General features: G+C 35.3%; 1 pseudogene; it reads left to right on the top strand.

Annotated features, from left to right (window-relative positions):
- The first annotated feature begins 4,461 nt into the window (after positions 1-4,461).
- LOC149212268 (large ribosomal subunit protein uL3 pseudogene) lies at positions 4,462-5,123 on the top strand (annotated as a pseudogene).
- Positions 5,124-10,417: the final 5,294 nt, after the last annotated feature.

Here is a 10,417-nt window from a genome sequence, read left to right as displayed (position 1 = left end):
TTCGCGATGACTTACGACAAGTGCGATACCACATATACACTTTGTGACAAACATGACGAAATTTGTGTGTCAATTCTTACAAAATTGGGAATGAGTGATACAAATGTTTACATGCTAAGATCAACTAATTGACACAAGGATTACCCTCTGAAACCACCAAAATAGGCTCATATACATTGAGCGACACTTAATATGCGAAAATATGACATTTCTCTTTTATTGCAAAAGGGGCCAAAATGCTTAAAGAAAACACATGGAATGGATTTCAATGTTTGCAGTGAAAATATAAAAGACCAAGGTAGGCTTTGAAATTTGGTGTAGGAAAAGTTTTTGGAGGGTGTTGTAGCATCGACAATAGAACTGCATGTCCATGGATATTTCTTGAAAATGTCCCCATTGTTGAATTCATGAGACACTGGCAAATTCGATGCATACCAACCAAGGCTCGGTAAATATAATTACAACCTCCACAGAAAGCTTGTGATGAATGAATTGGGACTCTTATTCCTTATGTGCTTAACTCCCGAATGAAAGAGGGAGTTGGTTACAGAACTAGATAAGAAGAATATTCGGTTAATTCCCTATTTGGAACTAGAAGTCTAAAGTTTCCCTTGGGAAAGGGAAGAGTGATATTCATTAACTAAAAAATATAAACAGTGAATCAAGCTTGGTAAAAAAATTAGACCAAGTGCATGGTATCCTATCCTCTTAAATGCTCTATTGTTGATTCTTTATTCTCACATGCTTTAGATTCTGACATTTTTTTCATGCATTTATTTCTTCATCTTGTGTTGCTAACATTTCCTAATAGTTAAGTAGGGGCATAAATATGTGTCCCATGTTCTTGAAGCTACTCATAATCCAGTGAAGAAAGAGGATAATACTACTAAAGAAAGAGAAAAAAAATTGCATCAAACGTTATTCAGAATGGCACAACTCTATTCCTATTTCTATCACACTTGTTTAAAATGTCATCAACGAATATATAGAAGCTTGTTCTGACTACAGTTAGCATGCCTTCATAGGTCATTTTCAAGATGAAATCCCCTATAAAAGTATCATTTAGGCTCAAGTTGGAGATTCGTGGGAGTTGTATGATTGGCATAATAAGATTTGAATTTGAAATATGCCCAAGATTTTTTTCATATTCATATTTAAGGAGGCTTCAACCTGCATAGTTATTGGGCAATTATGACCTTGAGCTTCATCAAAACACTATGGGATTTTTTTCTCAATGTATTAAAAATTCTCAACAAATAAATTGGCTAAGTTAATTGTCTGATCTAGAAGAATTCCATAGTTTTCCAATATAACTCTAGCATTTTCTGGAAAGGCTATCTCATCCCATATGCAAATTTGTTTGCCATAGACATAAAAAAATAATTTTAGCAAAGACCATAGAGCACATTTGTATGCAAAGCAATTTTTCAAATGACATACCCATCAAGTGCACCATTAGTGGTTGTGATTCATAGTGATGATTCCTAGTCCAACTCAATTCAAATCCCGGATAACCTTTCTCGGTATGTTTGTGGGATATTATATTAGTTTCCTTGGTATAAGAAATTCTATGTGATCATTGGTGGCCAAAATGATTATATGTTCTTGTTACCAATTTTCCCCTTGATGCTTGGACCAAAAAAATACGTTGAGCGACACATTGTCCACATTCAAGTTGAGGATTTAACACTCCAAATAATTGCTTCTACTACTAAAGCCTTGAAATTGTTTCCTTCTTACAACTAGTAGTGCCCCAGAACCCAAGGCCCAAGCAAAATCAAGATCTTCTAATTACACCAACCCCAATTAACATACAGGTATAACAAATCCACCTAAAGGTAAAACCCCTACTTTCAAGAGTTTTTAGGCCCATTTTGACATAGGTAGGCCAAATATGCCACCATCACCTATGTTAGATAGGGGACACAATAGAGAATGGCAAGGTGGACCATTTATTAAACCTAAGGCATTGAACATATTTTCTCTCCCTCACATACTCTAACGTTTAATTCATGCAGGATGCTAAAATAGTTATATGAGGTGGATACCAAATATGATAAAAATATTGGGGTTGGTGTTTCTCTTTCACCCCCAAAGTAAGCATTCTCATTGAACATTTGGGATGTTTTGGAAGCTAATAGAAAGGATATAGTCCATTGAATATGCAAGTTTGTTCGTAGCCTCTACATTGTCTATCTATAAGAAGTGAAAGTGCCTAGATTTTTTCTCAAGGATTCACTTAATTTCATCTAATCCAATGCCAAGGAATATAGATATAAGCTTGGCAAGGGAAAATTTATTTAGCAATGTTGTTCTTAACCACACTTGGTACCTGTGTTACATACAGAGGCACATATCCTATCTAACGATTGGCCAAGATATGTTTACAACTAGATGGACATATGTTAGGGGTTGTCAACATCTATGATCCAAATGATGCTTTGTATTGTGAAAATTTTTCCATTGAATAATTGAAAAACTATTAGAGGTTAATTGGTTGACTTGTGGGGACTTTAACATAGTTGAGCCAAAAATGAGAGGTTAATTGGTTAACTTTTGGGGACTTTAACATAGTTGAGCAAAAAATGACAAGAAGGCCTTCTTCATTCCTCAACATTAGAGCCCCAAATATTGGGAGGCTTAGTTCAAGCTATAGTTCAAGTTAGGTATATGCAATTTTTAGTTAATTTTAGAAAGAGAGCATTAAAGTAGGTTGATTGCGGCCAATATCTAGAATCAAAATGTCTCCACAATTGATTTTCAAGGCTTCATGCCTATTCAACTATTGATGAAATATACTTTGTCGTACTACTAACCTATTTTTGGAATTGTTGGCTTGATGGGGCCTGACCTAGGTTGAACATTATTTGCGCCAATAAACAAAACCCTAACTATTGGCCCTTTCAGCAACAACCTGCGTAGCGCAGGCTATAATCTCACTCGAAGCAATATTGGGGGATGACAGAACTAGGTTTCTGCATCCAAAGGTCAATTCGATAGGTTTCTATGGTTCCTAGGGCTTAGATCTATCTTTGCGAAGCTTGGACCTTCTGAGACAGAGGATTACAGTAAATTTACTTAAATGAATTTTAGATCTTCACGAAGGCATTCAATTATTCATAACATGCACAAATTTTATAAATCCGCTACTTTAGCACATAAATAAAGCATTCTTTCATATATTATCAATAACAAAGAGAACATATAAAATTGCAGAAATAAACACAAAGATGCAAATACACAAAATAGGTCTTCAAAATAGCCTTTTTATTATATATTCTTCAAAGTACAAAATTATTTCCCTGTGCACTCAGCTGCAGGGGCCCGCGCACTCATCATGCAGAATTACCAAGGTCTTTGAGCACTCAGTTGTAGGATCCTTCCCCTTTCACCTAAGTACAGGAAACAAATCTTTCCTACCTTCGCTTCTTGCCCAAAACAATGATATTCTATCTTCATTTCTTCTCTAGACTCGCTATGACTCATATATATATATATCATTTTTCTTAAAATACCATTGTCTGTAGACCATGGGCGAGTCTCAAAACCTTCCTATCACTTACCCACCTAAGGGACTAAAGCCCCTTTGACTCATACTATATTTGCGCTCCACTTCCAAATTTCATGGATACTTTACATTTTATACAAAATTTAACCCAAAGTATGACCAAAACTTAACACCAACAACCCCATCCCAATAGGCCCCCAACATAATTAGGTGACTCGTCCTCGAGTCACTCGACTGGTGTTGCAATATTTTCCTAGAGTTCGCAGAGCTCCATTTTTAGAACCTGCAAATCAATTGTGCCCTGCATAGATGCCTGGTGTAATTCCTCGACAAGATTCTCTGTAGTAGGGCCTTACACTGTGAGGTCCATTGTTCTCTGCACTTGCTGGATGCCCTTTAACCTAGTCTGAACTGATAGAGTGAGCTGGTTGGCTTCTTATGTTCAAGGATGTGTTCTAGCCCTCAAGATGGCCTCTTTCCGGCGCAACTCCCCAATTTTTGTTTGCAGCTGCTTCCCTTCCTATAAGCATGTGAAGTGCTGGATTAGTGCCAAAGTGCATGCACTCAACCTCATTTCATCTAAATGTTGTTGCTTCTCCCTAATATCAATATCGATCTCCTGTAGAGTGGGGTCCTCCTGGTGATATGTCCAGAGTTCCATGGAATACTCAAATAAGTCGGTGTAGTCCTTGACTTTTGTGTCTAATGTGGCCATGCCCTCCTTAATCTTTGCTTCGCGCTCCTCCTAGACTTCGTGGTCAGTTGTAACTTCAACTGTAACTCTGATATCTGCAGCTAAAGGTCTAATTGGACTCAACTGATTCCAACCTTTGATTCCCTGGCTGCTACATCCAACTTCTGAGTTTTCTCTGCTGACTCTGCCTCTACAAGAATGTTGAGCTCTGGCAATGTATTGCATTCCTATGCAATTTTTGCTTCCAAGTTTTGGCTGCATGTGGCCATTGAAACAAAAGAAGTCATGCGTGATGGAAATACAAGTTAATGGGAGAACAATAGCCCAGAAAGTAGGGTATGTGTATAACATACTTGAGAAACAAGTTCCTATTGATGCTCTTACAGAAAAGATGAAATGTTTGATGTTATTGGTGTCACAAAGGGTAAGGGTTATGAAGGTATGGTAACCAGATGGTGTGTTACAACTCTTCCTTGAAAAACCCACAGGGGTTTGTGTAAGGTAACTTGTATTGGTGCTTGGCATCCATCTAGGGTTTTCGTTATTATTTCTAGGGCCGCTGGTTAGAATGGTTACTATCACTGTACTGATATGAATAATAAGATCTACAAGATTAGCAAAGAAGATCAGGAATCCCAAAAGACAATGACTAAATTCGATAGGACTGAGAAGGATATAACACCAATGGGTGGTTTCCCTTATTATGGTGTGGTAAAATATGATTACGTTATGATCAAACCATGTTCTGTGGGCACCAAGAAGTGGGTGGTTACTTTGTGGTAGTCATTGTTGAAACAGAATTCTCGCACCACCTTGAAGGAAATCAAGTTGAAGTTCATTGACACATCCTCAAAGTTTGGGCATGGGCGATTCTAGACAACCAAGGAAAAGGCTAAGATTTTTGGTAAATTGAAGGCTTAAGTAATTAATACTAGTTGTGGATGTTTCATCCATTCTTGCATATAGATTTTTTGTAGGTGAGGTTAACTTCAAGGGTTAGTTTTGTATATTGATTTGCAATCCTCTATTATGTATTGGATTTTTTAGATAATTTTATTGAGCACTAATTTTTGGGAGGCATTTAAAAAAATATATATAGATAGTCTAGTCACACGTGTGAACATGACATTAATAAGTTTCTATGAAAGTCACTTTGTTCACCTCCCCTTGGCAGAGTCTTCAAGAGAAAATTCTCGTTCATCTCCTTCATCTTATTTGCAAAATTCTGTGTTACTAAGTTCCTAAACCCCAAAATTAGAGTAGAGTATGGGAGTATGTACTCTAATTCTTAACAATTAAATGTGTCACACTACTTATAAACTTTACTTTCTGGTCATTGAAACTACCCTTCTCCTCCCCCTCCTCTGCATCCCAACATTATGTCTGAGTAGTGAGTACCACAACTGTCACTGGGATACATGTGGGGATTTTGAATTCACCTATCCATTTGGGAAAATTAATAGTGGTTGTGCCAATCCTTAGTTTCATATACACTGTGATTAGAACATGTATCCTCTACTAAAAATCAATGGATATGAGTACCTTATATTGCATCCCACATTCTTTCACACTTTCTTGAAGAATCCTAGCATCAAAGTTATTAAATATAATCTGTTGAAGATTATGTTCGGAAAGGATATCAATCCTTCAGGTAATTACTCTAAATTTTGGAGGCGTGTCTCTCATTTTCTTGTTGTTGGTGAATACACCAATCTCACGCTTTGGAAGCACTGAAATTAAAGTATTAGTGGAGAGAGATTTAAAAATTGGCGTGTGTGTGACCATGATTGGTACTCGACTTCCGAAGAAATTGAATTACACAAGCTTGAATCACAACTGCTTACCAAATATCTTGAAAAATGTGTGGCTCAGATACAGAAAGACATGGAAGAGAGGAAAATATTTGTAGAATCCATTAGGACTGAAACTAAACATGCTTACCATAACAGTGATAATGGTGGTGGGGGTGTTGTTTATGTTGGTGTTGTTGTTGGTTTCCTATTCCCTAAACCTTCCCCTCCCAGTGCCTTTTCCCTTCCCAATTCTTCTTTGATGCTCCCTAAAACTAACCCTCCTAGTAGCTTTTCCCTTTCCAATTCTTCTTCTCTGCTCCCTACTAAACCTACCCATCCAAGTGCCTTTTCCCCTTCCATTTTTTCTAACTTAAAACATGTTGCTCCAATAGCTAGTATCCCATCTTACAATTTACCTGGTCAGGGTGTATATGATAGTGGAAGCCAAGGCATATCCAATATCCCGACTTACAATTTACCTGGTTAGGGTGTATATGACATTGGAAGTCAGAAAGTCTACAATAGTCTTTGTATGGGGTTGGCTCCTATCATGGATCAACCAGTTATGGAAGTTATAATATTTTTAGTGGTGTGCTTTCAACAACTCCTTACTTCTTACCAGTCTTCATATTTAATTTAGGTGTGCTTTATTTGCTATTTTGGAAGCCATGTCCTGAGTTGTTGATGTCGACAGAATTTCCTGCTAAATGAACTTTGAAGTAATCACTTTTCAGTTACATTTCTAAGAAGCATAATGTTTTCAACAAATTCAAATGTAATTTTTTATTTTGGTCATGGGATCAACCAAATACTTTAGCTAAACTATCTGCAAGTTACTCTTCTTAGCTTTATTTGGATGCAAGGTTTTGCCTGTGAAAAAGTACCTACCCGATTTGCCCTAGTGGACTATGTAATTGCTAAATATGCTTTGAATTTCTTTTAAAATATTTCGCTAAATTACCATAATAGGTCGGATGCTACAATTAAAAATCGACATTTTGATTATGGAGAGCAATGAACAGGGGGCTCATATGAAACAAATAAAGGCTTTAGGTTGGCTTGATTGTAATACATGCATGTGAGATCAATAAGCGTATCCCATTTACATAATTTTGCAGTCAAAGAGAATGCATCTTTCATATTTGCATGTGGGAATCATTTATCTCACCCTAGATGTATCACTATGGTTCCCCGTTACAAAAATATGAACTTTTTCAAGTTGGAGTGGAAACAATTCATCTGTTACATGGACTATTTTCCGCATCCCATTACAGAAAAGGATGCAACCATAACATAAAATCCGCACTATGAGTAATGTGGATCTTTCTTCTTCCCCACGCATTATCTCTTCTCTGTATATTTTGACACTTCTCCTCTACATGTCAATCTGCAAATATCTTTGTTTTTCTTTGTTCACTAGTTTACTTTACTTACTCATCATCCACTGCTTTATTATTTGTTTCAAAAACAATGTTTCTTATTTCATGGATAAAATTAAATTTAGTATAAAATCGAATAGGATGCCATGCATTTTGGATTAATTATTTTCTTATACCAATTATAGGGTTTCCCTTTCTTTAGCGAAGATCCTATAAATGCCTCGAATAGATTTGATTAGAAATAGCTAGAACTCATGACACATGGCTCGATAGAGGGATGGAGGGAAAAATGTTCCAATAGCCCAGAGAGTTGGTGGGGTCGGGGCTTTCCCTTTCATAGATATTTCGTTTCACTGTTAGATTGCTATGGCCTTGGGGAGATCAATTCCTCTCGATTTATCAGAGGTAAAGTATTGTTTGGATGGATGGCATATGGGATGGAGAAATCAATGGATGGAGGGACAGATATAAAAATATATAGGAATGAAATGAGATGCTCTGAGTCAGCCACTAACCTAATGAAAAATGCACGACAGATACCCTTTGAGGAATTCATACTCGAACCATGCCAACCACACCTTTGATAGCTCTCAAATCACATTTAAGGCACTTTTCCTAATTATACTTCCAACCAGCATGGTCTTGATTTCTTGATCAAACAAGAGAGGGGGGCAGACAAGCTTTGGAATTATCCTTCCCATACTATTAGAAAGTGAATAGATTAAGGCAAGATTTGGTATTCTGTACTACCTAATGTGTAAAGGTCCTTTCATGGAAGAGGATTTTATACAAATGTTTATGTTATGGTTAGTATGTTGGTTTATAGGAAGTAATTGTGAGTGACTTAGTGAGGAATGTGTGTTATATGAATTTTTAAATATTAAAGTGATTGATTCATGTTTGATATTTCATAAATGTATAAGGTTTTGGGTAAAAATGTAATGTGAGGCTAGTCATGCAAGATGTCATGTAATATGTGAGGCTAGTCATATTGATGATAGTTGATGATATTAGGATGTGAGGCTAGTCATGCAAGATGTGATGCAATATGTGAGGCTAGTCATATTGATGATAGTTGATGATATTAGGATCTTAAATTGGATATTTACCATTGAAACATGGTAATATATTTATTTAATTGCGGGATATGGTGAGAAGTTCCTTAAAAATAATTATGTAAGATGGACCTTAATATTTGACTATAGGAGTTATGGTTAAATTTTGATCTCTATTTGACTTTATGACATCAATTTGTCTATGATGGCCATTGCAAGAAACAGGTACCAAGAATGAGAACGAGGAATACTAGGTACTAAGGTCCTTGTTCATGTTTACCATCAATACTAGGTTCCTTTTCCTTGTTTATGTTTGATGATGGGACGACACACTTAGAAATAGGGGAAATGTAAAAACAATGCTCCCAAGAGAAAGAGGATAAACATAACATTTTCTTATTTTAATTCAATGGCAGGATCTACAAGTAGCTTTGTTATCCGATCTTTCGAATGAATGTTGAAAGAGACTACAGGAAAGAAGTATGGAAATCTTCAAAAGGCTCTTAAATCATACCTAGGTTGGTCTTTTGTCCTCCTTTAAGTTATTAAAAATAATTTTCTTATTGGTAACATATTGTTTTTTCAATCGTATTAGTGTCTATATGCATTTCACTCTTAAGTTTTCAATCAGTTTGTTGAAACTATATCTAATTTTCCATTTAAAGAGTGTAATATGTTGTTGAAGTTTACCAAATACAATTGGAATATATCATATATTTGTGAAATGAGTATACAAACTTATTCTAATCTCTGATACATATATGGGAGAGTTTGTGCCACTAAGGATTTTTTTGTAAGTTGTTTGAGATCATTGCTATATCTTGTTTCAATTAATTTTTAAGTAAAAAATATAAAAAATTATTTGAGCATAGGTTGTCCATCTATGTTTTTAATGTTGTTATTCTTTCATGTCATGGTTATTTTGGGCAAGAAAATGTTTTAGGAATGTCTGACAAGACATTGATGGACATGTAAACAATTTTTTTATAATTACAATGTCTATTCCATGATATCCTCTCTTTATTGTTTGATTTTATATGATTGTTTATTTTGATTTTTCTTTGTACTTTAACTATGAAATTGAAAATACTTGGTATCATGTCCATTTAAGAAACAACCAAAGTTTGAAGATGAAATTAGTATTACACGATATTGACTGAAATCCTTTTAATTTTTTGTGTTGAATTATTTTCATGGCTATTAGAAAAGTTTACTTTCATGTTGTTATTTGAGAACGTGTTGTTTATATACTTTACCAAGTTCATGCATTAGAGAATGACATGTTGTTGCAAAAACGACAAGGATTAGACAACACACCTCAGATTATTTGTTTTCACAAACTATTTACATTTGAGCTTTTTAGCATGTAACTTAGTTGGCATGATTGTGCCTAAGTTTTTCTTGAAGGTTAAATACTAAGTTACTAAGATGTTCTTTTCTATGGTGATGTTTTATTTGCTTTGTTTATATAGGTCATATGGACACAAAGTGACCACTATCTCTCACCTGAAGAAAACTTCTTCGAGTTTCTTGCTTTTATGGGGGAAAATGGCTTAAACATTGTTGATGTTGAGGTATATGTCATATAAATCATTTATAGTATACTTTAGTTTATATTCTAGTGTTCATCATTTTTCATGTGTTACACTCTGCACAATACCTTATTTTGTTTTCAGAAAAGGAACTATGCATTGATGGTAAGAAATAATATTTGAAGAGAGAGGAGAACAATAATAATGGAGCTACAAATACAAAACGAGAGAGGAGATAATCGGTCTAGTGATACCCTTAAAGCCAATATCCCACATAAGGCACAAACATAGAGATTGATGGTCAAGTCTTCAGATTTGATGAATTCGCCTTAAATGCCTTCGCAGAACAATGATAATATTTTGTAGTGATGAAACAACATTTTATGTGTAATTGTAGTCCAACCAATATTAAGTTGGAAACTTATATTGTAATACTTGAAATTTCATATAATATAA

This window comes from Pinus tabuliformis, chromosome 1_1 (genome assembly GCF_031772625.1).
Source record: "Pinus tabuliformis cultivar Carrire ecotype Pingquan chromosome 1_1, CPIR1, whole genome shotgun sequence".
Lineage (NCBI taxonomy): Eukaryota > Viridiplantae > Streptophyta > Pinopsida > Pinales > Pinaceae > Pinus > Pinus tabuliformis.
Note: the sequence above shows the minus strand (reverse complement) of the source record. Positions and strands in the feature narration are given on the sequence as shown.